This window comes from Ahaetulla prasina, chromosome 3 (assembly GCF_028640845.1).
Source record: "Ahaetulla prasina isolate Xishuangbanna chromosome 3, ASM2864084v1, whole genome shotgun sequence".
Lineage (NCBI taxonomy): Eukaryota > Metazoa > Chordata > Lepidosauria > Squamata > Colubridae > Ahaetulla > Ahaetulla prasina.
In genome coordinates this window covers 87,962,950-87,983,531 of record NC_080541.1, presented here as the reverse complement: position 1 = coordinate 87,983,531, position 20,582 = coordinate 87,962,950, and the positions used below count along the sequence as shown (strand labels likewise).

Genomic DNA, 20,582 nt, shown 5'->3' with positions numbered 1-20,582 from the left:
CGCTGTTTAATTTCTATATCAACTCATAGCAGCAAATTCGTTTCCCGAATGTGCAAAAAAATAATAATAATCTGGAGATCAGTGACTTTAAACCGGGACTATGTAGTGACAGAGAGGTCCAGGGCAGAGGAGATAAATCTACATCTTAAAGGCATATGCAACGAACACACAAATGCCAGAACACACTTAGTTGATGGCTGTTGGCCGGATGAGGACTTGCTGGAGCGATTCTCTCCCCCCCCCCACTCAAGAAAGCCAGTCTTTGTCACCCATTCAGACAAGCCGAGGTGGGGGGGGGGGTCCTTCCACAAAGCCCTCCCCTTCGTCCCTCCCATCTCATTCACTTGCAAATCGCTGGGTGCCTGGAAGAGGCGCTTTCTCTTTTTCCCAAGCCTTTAACCTTCCTCTCGGAGGCTGCAGTTTTCCAAGCGGCGCGGCAAGAGAGAGCAGTAGCAGCCGCCGCCGCCGCAGCAGCAGCAACGGGAGCGTCCAGTAGCAGCGCGTCTGAGAAGGACCGGGCGAGGGATCGAGCCCCTCTTCTTCTTCCTCCTCCTTCTCTTCTTCTTCCTCGCATTCTTCTCCCTTTCAGAGCCTGGCGAGAGCTGAGTGGGCATCGCATCGACCCGTGAGAGCCCACTTGCCTTGGCTTTTCCACCACCACCCCTCGCCTCCAGCCCCCGCGAAAGGCAGAGTTGTAAAGGGATGCTGGGCGAGCAAGAGACTGAGGAGCTCCGGTCCAAGCAAGTCGCTCCCGCCGCACCACCAGCAGCCGCACCAGCGGAGGAGGCGGAGAGGGGCAGGAGGAGAAGCGGCGCCGTTGCCACCGACGCCGGCCGCGTTTCCTGCCCTGCTTTGTAAAACGGAGCGGCTAAAGCATCCTTCCCTTCCCCACGGTAAGGCGAGACGGGCTGAGGCTTTGAGCTCCGGGAAGGGCGCGCCCCCCACCCCCAGTCCGCGGGAACCTGCCGCCAAAGCGGCTCTTGGCGTGGCGGTTGGACTTCTTTTGCTCTCTCGCTCTCTCTCCTTTTCTTTTCTTTTCTTTTTTCTTTTTTTTCCCCTTTGGACTGCTGTCAAAGCTTAGCCTTCCTCGTTGTTTGCAAAAGTTGGCAGGTCCGTTAGTCGGGGGCGGGGGGGGGCAGACGAGGAGCTGAGGCTCGCACATGGGCAGGGCAACGCAGCGCAGCGCAGCGCAGCGCTCTGGAAGGCTGGGGAAAAGGCGGCGTGTCCGCTTGGCGCACGGATAGGGTGGCAATTGGATGCGCGAAATGAATGGGCTCCTTAGCCGGAGTAGGTAAGGTGCCCGTCCGCGTTAAGTAGAGGAGTCGGGTGTCTTGCGTGGGTTGCCGTTTGCGAAGCTTGCCGGATCCCGGGAAGCTTACAAAGCCTCCTCTTGCTGGGTTGCTTTTTTTTTTTTTCCCCTCAAAAGAAAAGAAAACTTCTCCGGAGATCAGTTTTTGGTCTTGTGAGGCAGAGAGAGAGAAGAAGGAGATCCGGTGGTAAGATGCTGATTTAGAAGGGATGCGCGATGGAAAGAAGGGCTTTCGGTTAGGAAGAGCCGAGAGAAGAAGGAATGACTGGAGAACGCTGCTGAACTATGAAAATCCTTTACAGGTTAAACGAAGTAGTACTGTGTGGCGGGGGGGGGGGGAGATGAGATGGCGTGAAGATGTATATAGATCGGCGCTAAGTGATGCTAGAAAAATTTCAGGGTGAGACGAAAGTCTAGATATTGAAACGCGGCGGAGGCATATATGTGTGTATGTATTCAAAAGGCTGGTGGAGAAACTGCGGGATAGGTAAACGGCCCCGAGGGTCAGCGGTTGTGAATGGGGTCCTGACAGTGCTGCAATAAAATCCATATTTTATGGAGAGTTAAATGCAGCGCTTTGTAAGTGCAATTGGATAGTCAGTCGTAGACACGGTAACTCCTGATGACATTCAAGGATCATGAAGTGTAATGGCTAAGATTACAGTCGGCTCAGCAGCACATCTGCTGCCTTTAACCAGAAAGGGATCAAGAGCACATCTGCTGTTCCTCCTCCTCAGCACCAAAGAGGTCAAGGGATGTTTCTTTATGCCTCCCCCCACCCCGCATTACTTAAAAGTTTTTCTGACTTCACTTGGGATAGGGAGGTGGAAGCTTCGGACCTTTTTCTGAGAGGTTCAAGAGACGTGCACCAATCTCGTTCTCCAGTAAATAGGTTACTGAAGAAAAATAGTTTGATGGATCCTGCATGTATGGTGGAACCAGCAAATTACTCTGTAGATGAAACATTCCGGCATGGCTCTTGCTTGTTGCTGTTAAAAGTTCTGTGTAACATTATATGCTTAATGTGTGCAGATATGTGTGCAAATTTACATTTAGAAAACCGATGCTACACGTGGGATTACATGAAAGATATTAGAGAGACACACATGCAAATATTTCCCTGCCTTGCTTTTTAGAAGGGACTACAAGGGAGGTGCCTTGGGGAAAGTGTTTGGTGGAAATGTGCATCTCTGAGCTTACCAGATAAACATTCTTCCATTCTTGCTCTCGGCAGGAGCTTTCTTTGGCGGTTGTGATGGTTCCGCCCGTAAATCTTTGCCTTGAACTTTAAACGTTCTAGCAAATGGATTGAGAGCTCCCTCTCCTTTGACATGATGAAAATGATTGAGGACGTCAGCATCCCCCCCACCCCCCATGTTTTTTTTAAGGACGCATCTTTTCCTTGGGAAGCAGGATGGAGAATCTGCAGACGAGCCTTGCTCTTCGCTGTTTCTCTGTAAGATGCCAACACAGATCCCTGTCCAGTTGCCACTGTGAGAGGAAACGATTCAATATCGCTGAAGTAGATTGAACGTGCTAATAAAGAGCGTCGGGTCCGAATCGCTTCCCACTGATTGTATCTCAAGCCTTTGTCCGTTTCCTAGCTTTTCTGCCTCTAGTTTTGAGCAATTTGCAACCCAAGTCACTGGTTGTTCCGATACTAGAAGCAGAGGAGAGATCCTAAATGCAAGTCAGTGTTATTCAGATTGGAGGTAGCTCCTTTGCAGTTATCCGCTGCGGCCATTTGAGGGCCTTGGAAGTGTCCCCTTTAGGGATTAAAGCCCCAGTTCCTACTGAGAATAGTTTTCACACTTGTGAATCATGTATCTCAAGGCTAGCTTATTAAAGATTACGCTGATTAAAAAAAGAACAAGACTGATAAAAATCACTGCTTACCGTTTAAAAGATGTTTCCCTCAATGTGTACAGTGAGAGCAAATCGCCTGCAGTTAAATATTTCTTATGCCTATGGAGAGAAAGGTTAGAGCATTAAAATATATGGCCTCAAAACCAATATGAGGAACCGACCGAAGATGCATTCCAGTTCTCTTTGCGCAGGCATGGAATGTTGGTCATTGGGTATCCAAAACTTGTACGAAAGTTTGAACAAAAGTTTCATCAAAATGTTTTATCTTCTTGGAAGATTTTTCCTTCCTTATAACCTGCTTTTTATATTTTGTAATGGAAATTTAAAGGGGGGGTCCCTCCCTAGTTAACTGTGATGCTTCAAATCTTGAGCACATTTTATTTCATTGTTTATTTATTTGTGTGTGTGTAAGGGGAGGGGTTGAAGAGAGGGGGGGTATATCTTTCAATGCCATGTTTTAGTATTAAAGCTTATTTAGATAGCAACTTTGTTATGGAAGTTTATGAAATTTGAAACAGCTAGCAAAACTGAAATTAATCCATCGGTCACAGCATTAACTTCACTGCAAAACCAAGCTTTAAATCATGATTTATGATCATGCATCGGCATAAACATTAACCTGCCACATGGCAATAATTCTGATCTGAGGAATTAACAACGTTGGCACTAAAGATTAGCAGAGTCAGGATCTGCTAATATATTATATTTATTTATTTATCGGTATGCATTTATATTTATTTATTTATTGGTATGGATTTTCTTTATTCTCTTTGTTTATTGCCATCCCATTTTTATTACTTTATAAGAAACTCAAGGCAATGAACATACCTAATGCTTGTAGATCAGCTGTTTTGACTATGGTCTCAAAGCATGCATAGTGCACTTCGTAAAGTGAAAGGAACGGAATGTATGTATTTATGAGTTAAGTTACTTCATTTAGATTTGCACTTTGAATAAATATTTTCCCTGACCTGTAAAATACTGGAAAAGCAAAGGGGGTGGTGGTGTTCTTTTGTATTGCCTTTTGGGGTTATTGTTGGATACCATCAATGTAGTCTTCTGTGTAATTTTTTATTAAATAAAATTTGAGAAGGATGGACTGTTGATGTGACTAGGAGTCTACTGCTAATGTTCCTTTGGAGAACATATCTGTAGTTTTACATATAAGCACCTGAATGAGAAATCCTTTGGGCTAGTAAATCAATTCTCCTGTTGACTCGGGGCATAAGTTAACATGCACTTTATGGCTTTCAAATCTGAAAGCCTTTATACTTTATATACTTTATACTTTATATACTTTATATATACTTTATACTTCCATTGAGGACCTGTATACTGCACGAATCAAGAAGAGGGCCGTGAAAATATTTGCAGATCCCTCGCATCCTGGACATAAACTGTTTCAACTCCTACCCTCAAAACGACGCTATAGAGCCCTGCACACCAGAACAACTAGACACAAGAACAGTTTTTTCCCGAAGGCCATCACTCTGCTAAACAAATAATTCCCTCAACACTGTCAGACTATTTACTGAATCTGCACTACTATTAATCGTTTCATAGTTCCCATCGCCAATCTCTTTCCACTTATGACTATATGACTATAACTTGTTGCTGGCAATCCTTATGATTTATATTGATATATTGATCATCAATTGATGATGATATTATATTGATATATTGATCATCAAAAAATATATATATATACAAATAGAATGAGACTATTGCCTTATACATTGTAAGCCGCCCTGAGTCTTCGGAGAAGGGCGGGGTATAAATGTAAACAAAACAAAAAAATTGTGTTGTAAATGTTGTACCTTGATGAACGTATCTTTTCTTTTATGTACACTGAGAACATATGCACCAAGACAAATTCCTTGTGTGTCCAATCACACTTGGCCAATAAAAAATTCTATTCTATTCTATTCTATTCTAAAGGTTTTTAATTTGGAATTTGACAGAATCGGATTTTCTCTGACTGAAGTAGGGATGGCCAATGAAAGTAGACAGCAGTGTGAGTTTTTCTTTCCCCAAGAAATTAGTTCTGATTCAGCACCTGTAGATCTACCTTGCCTAAAAAAATGTATTATCAATACTTTTTCAAGCCATCCTTTTCTTCTGAATTCTGAATTTTACAGGCAAAGAATCCAAGTCATAAATCAAATGTGATGTGTGGAGAAAAATCTATCCATTGCAAAGAATTATTTTAAAATGTAATGGTAACATTTTCATCAAGATATTATACTGGACTGCTAATTTTGAGCTAGGTTCTCGGTCTTGATCATTGGCTCTTGACAAAGGCTCCCTGTCTGACTTTGATTAAATTATTCAGCATAATTTTCCTTTCAAACAATAAGAAGCTTCAGTATATGGACATGCCAATGAGTTCTGGAATGTCATGTTTAGGCTTATAGGTCAGCAAGTTCCATTTTATTGTAATTGTTGGCATTGGCCCACCTAGATGTTTTTATTTATATGGGTATAGAAGGAAGGACTACCAAGTCAAAGTTATGAACATTTGCAATTGAATGTTGGTAGAAGGTGAAATTCATCTGAATTTTGCCATGGTGCTATTTCTCATGCTTCTGGAAAAAAAGATATTGACTTCATGTTTCAATACTTCTTGGAAGCCAATATCAGAAAATTACATATGAATTGAAATAATTTATATGAGAGATGTTTATGTATGGGAATGAATTATATTAACTGTGCATGATAATTTAAACATTTGGATATGTTTGTCCTGACCTACCTCCTTTTTGTTTCAGCTCCACCCACATTTTAAAGGGTGGACTCTGGTATACCATTTAAGGGTCAAGTATGGTTCTTGGACCAAAAACCTACTATATGTCCTTAAAATAAAACCCAGGAAGCCACTTCAATTCAAAACCCTACAATTTCTTAGCATCCAACAAATCCTTAACATAACAGTTAAGAATATTTCTCATACACACACAGACATTGTGTATATATACATACACACACAAACACATACAGTATATATACAATATATATTTATATTTTAGAATAGAATAGAATAGAATAGAATAGAATAGAATAGAATAGAATAGAATAGAATAGAATAGAATAGAATAGAATTTTTATTGGCCAAGTGTGATTGGATGAATAAGGAATTTGTCTTGGTACATATGCTCTCAGTGTACATAAAAGAAAAGATACCTTCCTCAAGAATGATAAGGTACAACACTTAATGATAGTCATAGGGAACAAATAAGCAATCAGGAAACAATCAATATCAATATAAATCGTAAGGATACAAGCAACAAAGTTACAATCATACAGTCATAAGCGGAAGGAGATGGGTGATGGGAACTATGAGAAGATTAATAGTAGGGCAGACTTAGTAAATAGTTTGACAGTGTTGAGGGAACACTTTGTTTTCTAGGAATATTTCCAAATTACGTCTGTTTTTTCACCTGTCTCCAAATATTCAAACCATCCTTCCATGTCAGGTGAAAACTACTTTGAAGATGTCCTGTGTTCTATGCATTGATCCAATAATGTATCAGTTGGTCCTATGTTTGTCCCAGAGGCCATAAAACCTAATTCATGAAAGCATGAATATTTAAGTTCATGCATGTGATCTAGCAATAGATTCTATGGAGCATTTCAGGCACTTGCAAATCTGTTATGGGATGATGTTATGTCGCTGTGCAAAGGATTGATTTTATCTATAGGTGGATGATTATCAAATGCTTTACTGGAATCTAAATATACTATGTCCACAGCATTTCCCTGATCCACTAATTTAGTCACATGGTCAAAGAATGAAATAAGATTTATTTGGCATGATCTGTTTTTGACTAAACCATGTTGGCTATTGGTTATAACTTTGTCTGCTTGTAGGTGTTCCCAGATTTGTTGCTTGATTATCTTTTCCAATATCTTCCCAGATATTGTTATCAGGCTGATTGGTCTATAATTCCCTGGATCTGGTTTTTTGTTTTTTTTCCTTTGAAGGAAAAAAGCTATGTAGCCATCACAAATATTTGAAGGAATATATTAAACATCAATAACATACATTGTTTATTGAAAGAATTATCCTAATTCTCAAGTAAATAAATACATAAATACAGCAGACTACTGTTTGGTAATGAAAGACTTAGTTATCATTATTCTTTGATGCCATAAGAAATATTCCTATTCACATGTATTTCCATTCAAACAACTAACCCCAAGATGTTTGTTTTCTGACCAGTGAATTTCAATGAGAAGCTTAAGAACCAGAACTAAGTCTCTCTGAATAGAATCACCACATTAAAAGTAATTAACGTTGGTTGGATGGTTATATTTTTGCCCAAAAAGGCAGAGTGATACAGAACTGATGATTTCATTTTCACAACTGGATACATTCAGACTCGGCTGCATAGTACACATCAATCTGAGATGTGAATAGTCCATATAAGTGACACAGACTTGGCAAGAGAACAAAGCAGAGGCCAAAATGTCAGAAGGTTTTGAATTTGTTTATGTCAGTACTATTTTGATTCTTGCAGTTTCCGTTTTGGCAACGTATTGCCAAAAACCCACAATTCTAAAATCAAAAATCCACATCTGACTGACCGAAGAACAAGCAAAAGCTCTGTATAGCTGACTACTTTTGGTGTCTTGACCTTTAAGAAACAGGATTTTCAAAGCCCTGCCCCGCTGTAATATTGGCAGACAGTTTAAGGCAGGGTGTAATGAATAGGGGCCTCTATGGCTCAGACTGGTAAGACAGTCTGTTATTAACAGCAGCTGCTTGCAATTACTGCAGGTTCAAGCCCCACCAGGCCCAAGGTTGACTCAGCCTTCCATCCTTTATAAAGTAGGTAAAATGAGGACCCAGATTGTTGGGGGCAATAAGTTGACTTTGTATATGATATACAAATGGATGAAGACTATTGCTTGACATAGTGTAAGCCGCCCTGAGTCTTCGGAGAAGGGCAGGATATAAATGCAAATAAAAAAAAATAAAAATAGACATATAAAATAAAATAGACATATGCATTGAATGCATTGTATTTAATACATTTAATACATTTAACACATTTTACTGAAGGGTTCTTTTGACCCCTTGTATATGTTACATTTCCTACCTTCTCTTTCTGTTGTATCTCAGCTGCACCTGAAGGGAGTGATAATTCCATTCAAACTGCTGTGTGACACTTTGGTCTCCTTCCAGGGGTGAAATGCTCCCAGATTGGATCGGATCGCATGATCCGGTAGCGATCATGGCTGGTAGTTCAGCGATCTGGTAGCTATAGTGGAGCAAAGCTATGCCTACCCACCTGGGGAGTCATTACTTCCTGGTTTTAACCAGGAAGTAATGCGTTTTTATCTTCCGCGCATGCGCAGAAGGTTTTGCGCATGTGCAGATGGTCTGCATGCACATGTGATGCGTGCATGCGCAGGAGCAAAGTGAGCACGCGCACAAGGCACAAGTACTTCCAAACTGGTAAGGAAGGTAAGTAGATTACACCCCTGTCTCCTCCCTACATCTATCCCCACACTAGCTTTCTTTTGAATGGACACGATTGTAGCGCTCTTTCCTTTCTGTATCGTGCGGCATGTGTAAGAGCTGATTCTATACAGAGATGTATTCCCATCAACCATCACTGCTGCTATACTCTTCCTAGGGTCGGGTGCAGTGGTGGGTTTCAAAAATTTTTACTACCAGTTCTGTGGGCATGGCTTGGTGGGCGTGGCAGGGGAAGGATACTGTAAAATCTCCATTCCGACCCCACTCCAGGGGAAGGTTACTGCAAAATCCCCATTGCCTCCCGATCAGATGGGACTTGGGAGGCAGAGGATAGATGAGGGCAGGGTCAGTTAGAATTTTTACTACCGGTTCTCCGAACTACTCAAAATTTCCGCTACCGGTTCTCCAGAACTGGTCAGAACCACTGAAACTCACCTCTGGTGGGATGGGGAGAGCTTTAAGGGTGGCATTTAATAAGAGAAGAAAACATCTCCTCTCTCATTGCAGACACTGCACAGCTTTTACAGATATCATTGAAAATAGTACGAGATCCACACTGGTATTAGGAACTTAACAATATACAAAGCTGTTGAATGAACATCAGGCGATCAAATAATTCTGCTTTCCAACCCATCCAAAATGGATTTACTCTAAGTGACTTTGCCGACGTCTCCCCTAGCTGATTATTTATGGTGCCTTTATGGTGACAGTTCTCCATTCCCACCTTTCTCTCTATCCTAGAATCTTTCTCTTCTTAGCTAGATCCCCAAATGGTTTCTCCTCACATGGTGAAATTCCAGCTCTCCAGCCAACATTGACTCAGTCCCCAGTCATAACTCTGATATTCCTTCCATAAAGCCTTGTGCATTTTTCCCCTTCATTTCTTGCTTATGAGTAAACTTTCAGCCAATTCCGCTCTTGTGGTTTCCTGCTTGTCCCTCCATCTCTCTATCCCCCTTTTTTTCTTGCCACGCTTTATGGTTGATGGCAGAGACAACGTCCTTGAAGGGCAGAAAGGTGTGCAAGGGCCTGCCTAGCCTCAACTACCACTTGCTTTTGGAGAAGAACATCTCTGAATTCAGGAGGAGTCCCAAATTTTGTACCAGTGCCACCTTATTTAAGGCCAATGATGAAAGGTTATCAATACCAGAAGGTTCAAACATGTTACTCCTATCAAGATTGACTGGAACCGGTCCAGAGGAAAATAAGAACCAACACAGCACAGTGCTATGCAACCCATAACTCCCAGTGCCAGTCCAGAAGGATACCATAATTGACGGTATTGAAAACTGCTGAGATGCCAAGAAGAGGTCAGATGGATGCAATAATCCAACCCTGCTCCCACCAGAGTCCTCCAAGAGTGTGATCAATGGCATTTCCACTCCATATCCTGGCCTGAAGCCTGACTGAAAGGAGTCCAGTGAATCTATTTCATCAGTGTCCTTTTGAAGCTCACTGTAACAGCATTGCTAAAAAAACATTAAGAGTAGTTAACCTAATCTTGCATAGCTTCTTCTCCGGTAATATTGAACTGCAAACTAGGGCATACAAAACTTTTGCCAGACCAATTCTTGAATACAGCTCATCTGTCTGGAACCCACACTGCATATCGGACATTAATACAATTGAACGAGTCCAGAGGTATTTCACGAGACGAGTCCTCCACTCCTCTGCTCGCAACCAAATACCTTATGCCACCAGACTCGAAATTTTGGGCTTAGACAACTTAGAACTTCATCATCTTCAGTTTGACCTAAGCATAGTACATAAAATCATCTGCTACAATGTCCTACCAGCCAATGAATGCTTCAGTTTCAACCAAAACAATACAAGAGCACACAATAGATACAAACTCATGGTAAACCGATCCAAAATAGACTGCAGAAAATACAACTTCAGTAACTTCAAGAGTTGTCAATGCTTGGAATGCACTACCTGACTCTGTGGTTTCTTCCCCAAATCCCCATAACTTTAACCTTAGACGATCTATTGTCATCCTCACCCCATTCCTAAGGAGTCTGTAAGGGCTTTAGCGCACCAACGTGCCTACCGTCCATGTCCTAATGTCCCCTTTTATTTGTATCCTTTACATGTATTTATAATTATGTTTACACTTGTATCTGTCATAAAATACATGCTTGATAAAATAAATAAAATAAATAATTTTTTTTAAAAAAGCTACAGCACAATCATTTTCTCCATCACCTTCCTTGAAAACGGAAGGTTGGAAACGGGACAAAAATGGTCCAGACTTTTTGGGTCAACTAACAATCCTTGAAAAGTGAGCAAACCACTATCTCATTAAGAGCTGACAGAATCATCCCTTCCATCAAGAAAGAATCAATCACTGCTTGAACCCAATCATATCCTTGCATCCTTCCATCTGGCTGTAGAGCTTAACCATTTGCCCATTCTTTGTCTTGTTTCCAAGAGGCCTGTTTACCACCCCACCCCACCCCACCCCCCATGCACATACTGTATATATGAATGGAATCAGTGTAAAGATTTTGTGTGCATGTGTTTAACACCAGAAATCTCCCAAAGTCAATCTGACCTGTTGTACTTAGCACAATCTACTTTTTCTACAGCTTATAACCTATTATGATGTGCTGATCTGACTTTCCTTGTGCTCTGCTTGGTTTGGTGGAATTGTATATAAACCTATCTCCTAAAGTGTGTAGAAGAGGACAGTACAGTTTAGACGTTGTGACTTGGAGGAGCTTATGGATTACATATCAAATCTTTTAAATAATATGCTGAAGATGAGATGGGAAAAATGTCATGTGGACAGGAGATCAATTTTGAACTCCAAGATTTTGCAGATGCCACTGAAAATTACAAATGAAGGAAGTTTCTCTCTTTTTTCAGTGTGTCAGTATAATAACTTTTCTTCTGATTTCTTGTATTGACAAGTTGGCTGGAAACTTTTTTTTCTATCAGAGAGTTTCACATTGGCATGATAGAGTCATAAGGAAGAAAGTACACAGAGATCAAACCTCACACTCACTAGCGTTGATGATGTTACCTAGTCAGGTAATGAAACATCTGAATACAAACAAGCAAGCTAAGAGGCTACCTGTGACTAAACAGATCAATCCTGAGTTAGAAGATATATTCTCTTCTATTAAAGTCATAGAGATCCAGGGTAAATATGCAATATTTTTTTGTTCCATAGATCGTGTGCGGATTTGTAGAGCTCAGTTATTACAGTGAAAACTGAAAACCATCAAACTCCAAAAGTCAAATTCTTTTCAAGTTTCCGCTCTGTTGATAGAGGCTCAGCCACTGCTCTGGGTATTACTAGCCCTGCTGGTTATTCCTCTTTTCATTTTGTCACTGATAAGCAAACTGAGGAAAATAACACATACACACAAAAATATATCCCAAAGTCTAAAAGTCCATTCTGAATTTCAGTCCATCCTGCATGTACAATGATGCAGAGTGACATTTCTAACCGTGTTTGAAACCCTGGCTGTGAATGAGAGTTGTGAGGGCTCAGATGTTTTTCATTCCTGTTCTTACGCACTTGCCTCTACTTGATTTCAGGCCAGACCACTATGAAAATCCTCAGGATTATGAGAAAAAAAATCATTCTCATCAGTAAGAAAAATCCATCATAGAGCTAGTTAATCTTTTAACCAATGCCATAATCTAGTCTTAATCCAATTTCTCAAACTTCTCTTCTCATTGGAAATGAGGCACACAGCTCTTGTTGCTCCATCTGTGAATATATTTGCCTGGGAGGTTATTTAAAATAGTAGTAGTAGTAGCAAAATGATGACAAAAATCATCATCAATGAATTGCAAAAGGCAGCTTTACTCTGAACAGTTTACATCCATGGCAGTACCTAGAGGCAGCAGAAGAGAAGAGAAAGAACGAGAAAAATCACAACATACAAAGGCTTGCAAACGACGGTGGCAAAAGAAAGCAAAAATACTACCAATAGTAATAGAGGCCTTGGCTGCAATTCCAAAACATCTAAAGCACCACTTGATCCCAAAACATCTGGAGCAGCAAAGTATTGGCATGGACAAAATCACCATCCGTCAAATGCGAAAGGCAGCTTCACTTGGAACAGTTTACATCCTGCGACAATACCTTCAACATCATCAAACAACATCTGGCTATCCCAGGTCCTTTGGAAGGACTTGATAGGTAGATAAAAAAAATACTAAATCCAGTTTAAATATCTGGCTGATTGTGCGACCAATCATTATAATAAATCACCATGACAAGACGCAGTTCCATATCCCAAATACTGTATGCTCATTGGCTATATATCTTCCATCTGTTCAAGCTCGGATCCTTGCCAACCATGTTGTGTTTCAAACCAATCCATTTAACGATGCCCTTGCCTTTGGCAATATGGGGAGGCATTTATGGATTAATTAGGCTGCCATGCCAGAATGAATATTATAGTCAAAATGTAATATTGGATTTTATTTTAAGTATAAAATATGCATCCTAGCTCTTCAAATGTTGTCTTACACTGTATGTGCACATGATGTGCACACCTGCACACACACACACACACACACACACACACACAAAGACACAAGGAGAGAATGGGTAACAAGAACTGTTCATGAATGCATTACTGGTGCTTGCTTAGCATCTTTGAATTGCTCCCTGCTAAAGTAATTCCTTTATTTCCTTATAAGGTTTACAATGGTGTGCGAGATAATAGGTAGTGAATCTGTTCTGCATTTCCATTTGTTTTGACTAACTGTGGTGTCAAACCAGGAATAGGTTAGAGAAAGGCTCAGTTCAATAGAAGGAGACTGCAGATTACTAGAGGAATGAAAAGTCAAGAGGTGGGTTTCTTTCTGTTATAACTTGAATGGGTCGTATTCATTACGGCTTTGCCTCAGCAATAAACAATTCCACTTCTACCATTTGGAGAATCCTCATTTTCTCGTTCTTAAGATCTCCAGGCTCCTAAGATCTGCTAATGAGGACTGGGGACCTTGAAGAACAGAATGGGTATGCTGGAGAAGACTGTGGCAGGTCAACAGATCATTAAACCTGGCCTTAGAGCAAAGCCACTTCCCCCATTTATAAAAAAGCAATTTCCATTGGCTTAACTTCTCTATACTCTATACTGAACTGTCTTAATTTTCTGCCCATAGACTCTGAAGGATCAGGACCCATAAAATCAATTGCATTCTAATTTGATGAGAAGTATAACATCAGAAAATAGTATGTCAGAAAGGGTAGCATTAGCCTGGAAATGCACAGACACACCCACAAATGCATGGGGCCTGCACTTGGCAATTCCAGTCACAGTTCAGAAGAAAAATCTGGTGGCTTTTAAAAGTAATAATGGTGTAAATTCTCTTTGTTGTAAGCTGGTCAATATGATGGAAGCTGGGATTCTGAAATGATCCCCCATCCACTGAGCATTCAAAGTGGTCAGAGATTCTGTTCTTGCCAGGATGTTCAAAAGATCTTAGGCATCTATCTCTCCACTGCTTTTCGGGATCTTTCTGAGCAGAGGAAAAAGGCAGTGGACAGCTTTAGCCAAAACATGGTTACCTGGGAAGTCAACCCTACTGAGTTTGCATTTCTAAGTATACTTATTAGGAAATAAGGCATATTGAACTCGGTGGGATTTGGCTGTAGGTAAAGTTCTGGCAGCTGGAAGTTGTAGTCCCACTACTGCTTTCAAGCCTGTTATCCCTGAGCCAAGAAAAAAATCAGGAGTATCACAAATGAAAACAAAATGAATGAAAGTTTTAAAAAAGACAGAAATATACCTGTAGTTGTTAGGTATTTTTATGTTTGCTATCCTTTGCATCCAGAGATGGTATTTAGCAGGATCTGACCAGTTCTGAAGAACCGGTAGCGGAAATTTTGAATAGTTCGGAGAACTGGTAAATACCACCTCTGACTGGCCTTGGCCCCATCTATTCCCTGCCTCCGGAATCCCAGCTGATTGAGAAGAAATTGGGATTTTGCAGTAACCTTCCCCTGGATTGGAGAGGGAATGGAGGTTTTACAGTATCCTTCCCCTGGAGTGAGGTGGGAATGGAGACTTTACAGTATCCTTCCCCTCCCACGCCCACCAAGCTATGCTACACCCACCAAGTCACGCCCACAGAACCGGTAGTAAAAAAAATTGAATCCCACCACTGTTCGCATCTGTATATGCTTGCTAAAATTATGGAAATACGCATTAAAATTGAAAAAAAAGAAAAGAAAGGCAAACCCCAATGTTTATATCTCATGGCTAGAAACTCAGGCTTCAACCTAAGGTGCACATTTTGTTAGGAGCGGCTCCCTTTAAGCTCAGTGGGGCTTTTCCTAGATGTGCGTGAGATTGTGCGGTAGGCAAAATGCCGAAAAATCAGTCCCATGCTAAATACGGTTACTGAGAATTATGATCAGTGAAGCATCCTTCAGGTTAAATGTTCAGAGGGTTGCAGTGCTAAGTAAAATTTAACATTATTTACTTCCAGATAAACCCTATTAATCTTTCGCGGAGTTGCTGCTTTTCAGGAAATGCATATAGGATTTAAAGTTTTACTGCTTGCAGCAGGAAAGAACAGTGGTGAATCAAATCCTGTGTGTTCATTGCCTACAAACAGGATCTAAACTTAGCAAGGTTCTTCTGTTAATGCAGGTAGAAACTGAAAATACAATATATCGTAAGTGGTTGCTTAATGACAGCTTTAATCTCCATGAAAAAAATATTATCTGGGAGTAACCTTGAACAAACTCAGACATTTTGGAGTCAGGTAGCACCTAAATTTAATAAAATAGAAAAACTCAAAGGAACACGTGATATTACAGCACTGTGCTGAAAGCTGTTAATCAATGAGTCCAAGGCCAACTACTGGGGGGGGGGGAATAAATTAAAACCCACTCTAGCAACAAATGCATGTTGTAGAAAGTTAGCACCCACCCCTCTCCTAGAAGAATGAAATATTTTAGGAAATATTAAAAAGGCAGAATGTTATATTTCCCTAAAGGAGGAATGGAGAAACATGCTCTTGGAAAGCAGCCCCCACCTTTCTTAATAGCCCCCAGCAGATATTTTGTACCCAATGAGAAAGATTGGGCCAGCCTATCTACAAAACAAAAGACCTTCAGGGTGATGGGATTAAGACATGACCCTTCAATTGGATTGGCAGTTTGGGGATTATTTTATCCATGCAATTAAAGCAATATATCAGAAGCAAACAGCACAAATAATAGTAAATGGTGGGTTAACAGAAACTTTTAAAATTGGGAAAGGGACGAGACAGGGATGTCCCTTGTCCCCATTACTTTTTATTTTAACTTTAGAAATTCTTTTGAATAAAATACGTGGTTCCGATCGAATAAAGGGAATTAGAGTTAAACATCAAGATTACAGATTAAGAGCTTTTGCAGATGACCTGGTTGTTACTGTATCTCAACCAATATACTCAGTAACTGGTTTAAAAGATATAATTGGTCAGTATGGCAAAGTATCTGGATTTAAGGTGAATCAGCAAAAGACAAAGATGATAACTAAAAATATGAATATACAACAAAAAGAAGAGTTAGAAAGAACTACAGGTTTTGAAATTGTTAAAAAGGTTAAATATTTAGGAATATATATTACAGCTTCAAATGTTAAATTATACAAAAATAATTATGAGGTATTGTGGCAGAAGGTATGGAAAGAAATGGAGAGTTGGAAGAAGTTACAACTATCTTTGCTGGGAAGAATAGCGGCTATAAAAATGAATGTTTTGCCCAGGTTTCTATTTTTGTTTCAAATGATACGGTGCTTAAGAATGATATTAAATTACAGGAATGGCAAAAGGGATTAATAAATTTGTATGGATGGGCAAAAAACCAAGAATAAAATTAAAAATAATGCAAGATACAAGGAAAAGGGGGGGGGGGGTCTTAAAATGCCTAACTTAAAATTGTATTATGAAGCAGTTGTCTTATCATTAATTACTGATTGGATTAATTTAACTGAGGAAAGAGTTTTGAATATAGAAGGTTATGGTTTGTTATATGGGTGGCATGCCTATTTATTATATGATAAGAAAGTAGATAAAATATTTAAAAATACTATAATTAGAAATGCATTATTGAGGGTTTGGAGGAAATATCAATATAAATTAGATGGAAAGATTCCAATATGGGCAATCCCGAGACACATGATAGAAAATATAAATATATATCAAAAGATGGAGGTAGTTACCTATAAAGAACTTTTTTCTATGGAAAAGGGGGAATTACAATTGAAATCTAGAGAAAAGATGGGGGAAGAAGGGAAAAATTATACATGGTTCCAATATGGACAATTACAAGCTAGATGGAAATTAGATCAAAAAATAGGTGTTAAGCAAATTGAGGATAATTTGTTAAAACAAATGAGAGATCAAGGCCAACAGCATATTAAGAGGTTGTATAATGTATTAGTAGAAATAGACTCAGAGACTGAATTGGTTAAGGATTGTATGATTAAGTGGGCACAAAATTTTCAGCAACCAATAATGTTGGAAACTTGGGAAAGAATTTGGGTGAGGAATGTTAAATTTACACAAGCGCAAAATATGAGAGAAAATTTTTATAAGATGTTTTATAGATGGCATTTAGACCCCCAAAAATTGTCATGTATGTATCCTAATGTACAGGCTAAATGTTGGAGATGCGATTGTGAAGATGCCACTTATTACCATATATGGTGGACTTGTAAAAAAGTTAAAGCATTTTGGATTAAAGTATGGTGGATCATGCTGAATATTTTGAAAAGAAGATTAAGTTTACCCCGCAGTTCTTTTTACTAGGAATAATTATGGATTGTACAGCTATAGAGACTAAATTGATTTTGAACTTAATAACAGCCGCAAGACTTTTGATTGCTCAATATTGGAAGAAAGAAGAATTACCTACAATTGAAGAATGGACACTTAAAGTATCAAATCTGGCAGAAATGGCAAAAATCTCTGCTTACTTGAAAGACTATACACAAGAAAAATATATTTTAGAATGGAAAATGTGGATTGATTATATTCAAAATAAGTATCAGATAAAAAAATATCGAATAGCATATGAGTAAATTTAGGAAATATTTTGTATTAGATATATTTCTGAAGGAGAGGGGAATTGAGAGTGTGATTAAGTGTGGAGAGACTAGAGATTATAATTTAGGAATTATTTTAGATTATGATTGTTAGTTTTGATACCCTGCATTTTGTTCTGGGAAGTCAGGGTGGGGGGTGGGGGGTAAGGGGGAGGGGAATTGGGGGGTTGAGGCTAGAGATGGAGTGATGGTTAATGTACAGGGATTATTGAAGATGTATAAATATAATTAATGTAGGGTCGGGTCTGCCCAGTTACCATTTTAGAACGGTGGGGAGGGAGAAAAGAGAGAGTAGGAGGTAGGAAAGAGGAGAAGAGGAAGGAAGAGGGGTAGAAGAGAGAGAAGGAAGGTGTAGGGTGGAGGGAGGAGAGGATGTAGATAAGAGAAGGAGAGGAAGGTCTGGAAAGTAGAAGGTAGAAGAGGGAAGAGTGTTAAAAAGGGAGGTGGTGACTGGGCAGGCCCGACTAATTGTATATAACTGTACATTGAATGAGTTGTTTGACATGATTGTAAAAAATAAAACTTTTTTATGGAAAAAAAAGACATGACCCTTCAGAACATAATAGCATTAACCCACTACCATTTAGCAACAGAGCTTACCGCATTGCACAATCTCCTAAGGATATTGCATCACCCTCCAAACTTCAACCAAACTTAGCTCAGAAAACCTATAGAGCCAGCTATTGGAATACATGCTCTTGCACAGGAACAGGAAGTTCAAGTGGAAAGCCCAAGAGAAGGTATAAATACCGCCCACTCTCAACTCCATGTGGTCAACTACCCAGAATCACATGTGCTTGGTGGTTCTGCGTCATCAATAAATGGACCCTCTTTCCAATCAGCCTCCAGCCTCCATTTTGTCTCTACTGCCTTTCTCCCAGATTGGATATTTCTTCCAACAACATGGTCGGTCCACCTTTTGCATACCAAACCCAAGGAAACCATTTGCCTTATTTTGCCTATTGGAAAGGATTGATGTTCTTTAGATTTTAGAACACTAATGGCTGGGTCACTAGAAAAAATTGGGAAAGGTTTTAGGATGGATGATGAGCATGTTGCATCCGATGCAGTAGCCTGTGATCCATGAAAGATGATATATTGGTTATTCATTTTATCTCCAAACTTTTATCTTGATCCTAGTATGCCTGTTTCCACATCCCATAGAACTTAAGGATGTAACCCGATGTATGTATGGTTAGCTCTTTTTAGCATTCAAAATAAAGCAAATTCTTTCTTTTTCCTTCTGAAGCAAGTACAGGATCGCACAATTACCAAGAGCTGTCCACTTCTGGTCTACTGAAAATTGTATCATCGAAAGATTGCAGCAGAGGACTAGAGTTTTTCATAACATACTTTGATACCATTGGCTCAGAGGTGGGTTTCAGCAGGTTCTGACCAGTTCTGGAGAACCGGTAGCGGAAATTTTGAGTAGTTGAGAGAACCGGTAGTAAAAATTCTGACTGGCCCCGCCCCCATCTATTCTCTGCCTCCCGAGTCCCAGCTGATCGGGAGGAAATGGAGGTTTTGCAGTAACCTTCCCCTGGATTGGGGATGGAATGGAGTTTTTACAGTATCCTTCCCCTGCCATGCCCACCAAGTCACGCCCACCAAGCCATGCCATGCCAACCAAGCCACATCCCCAGAACTGGTTGTAAAAAAAAATTGAAACCCACTGCATTGGCTGGTATTTGAAGTCATGTTATGGCAGAAGAAATCAAGAAGCCAGTAGCTGTGGGAGGAGCTTTGAGGAATAGTGGGGCTGCTTAAGTCAGAATCCCATTGATTTAAACAGGGTTTACTTCTTAGAAGCAATGGTCCAATCTACCCAAGGCTAATTTTAACCAATTTCTCTCATTTCTAATTGTAAGTTTATTCAGTCTTTTTTCTTCATATGGGGCCCTTGGTTAAAAGACCTGCATGCGAATTGATGTCACTTTGTGTGCACTTTTCTTACGTGCAAATGTGCGTATTAATTAATTCCTTTAATTGTTGAAATGCGCAGTTGCGCTATGATATAAGTATCAGCAAAATGCAGTTTGGCTAAGTGTGCATGAAAACATGAATGGAACAAATTGTTCCCGCTTCTCTATTCAGCATAGAGACATATAGCTAAATTAAATAATGTACCATATATAATTATCGTATAATTGTTATTTCAAATATGTATAATTAACAATCCAGGATTGAATGTTCAGGCAGTGATCTTTGATGGAGGAAGCAGGAACAGTATTAATATTTCAATAGTTCAAATATTTCAAACTCCCCTGTTTGAAGGTCTGTTCATTCCAAAGCCAGTTTCAAGATAATAACTAATCAAGAAGGGTTATTAAGAATAACTGATCAAGAAGAGGCTTTGGAGGTTCCTAACACCAGTTGATATCTCTTGTTGCTATTAAATTAACAACGCAGAAGAGGAACATGTTCCTATTTAACTTGTGGCATATTGTAACCCATGAAAGCATGAAAGAGAGATGTAGATTAAACAGAGGTAAAATTCAGGATTTTATATGAGACCTGACTTTATAATTTCCAGATTGAAGTGGTGTATTTTACCCATAAATATAGGGCAACTTTCACTGAAATAATTGGTGCGTCATTGGCATGTGTGTGTTGAAGATATCTATTTCCTTTTACAGGCTTAATAAATTCACACATATATCTGCACAGTAAGATGCAGTCATAAAAGAATGAGCCTAGTTCTCACTGTCACATTCTGTGTACATCTTAGGTACATAGCACCTTAGGTATACAGTGAAATTCTGTACATCTTAGGTGAACAACATTTTTGGCCACCTATGCAATGATGACTCTTAGGAATCACATAGATATATTTTCTCCATGACAGTCTGCTCTCAAT

At 39.8% G+C, this 20,582-nt stretch overlaps 1 protein-coding gene across 2 annotated transcripts in view; it reads left to right on the top strand.

Moving 5' to 3' along the window:
- The first annotated feature begins 439 nt into the window (after positions 1-439).
- LOC131195346 (cadherin-6-like) overlaps positions 440-20,582 on the top strand; it is a 217,118-nt gene continuing 196,975 nt past the window's right edge. For both annotated transcript variants that reach the window (XM_058177171.1, XM_058177170.1), the window contains exon 1: positions 440-893. The gene's annotated coding sequence lies outside the window, so the exon portion shown is untranslated. The remainder of the gene's footprint in view (positions 894-20,582) is intronic.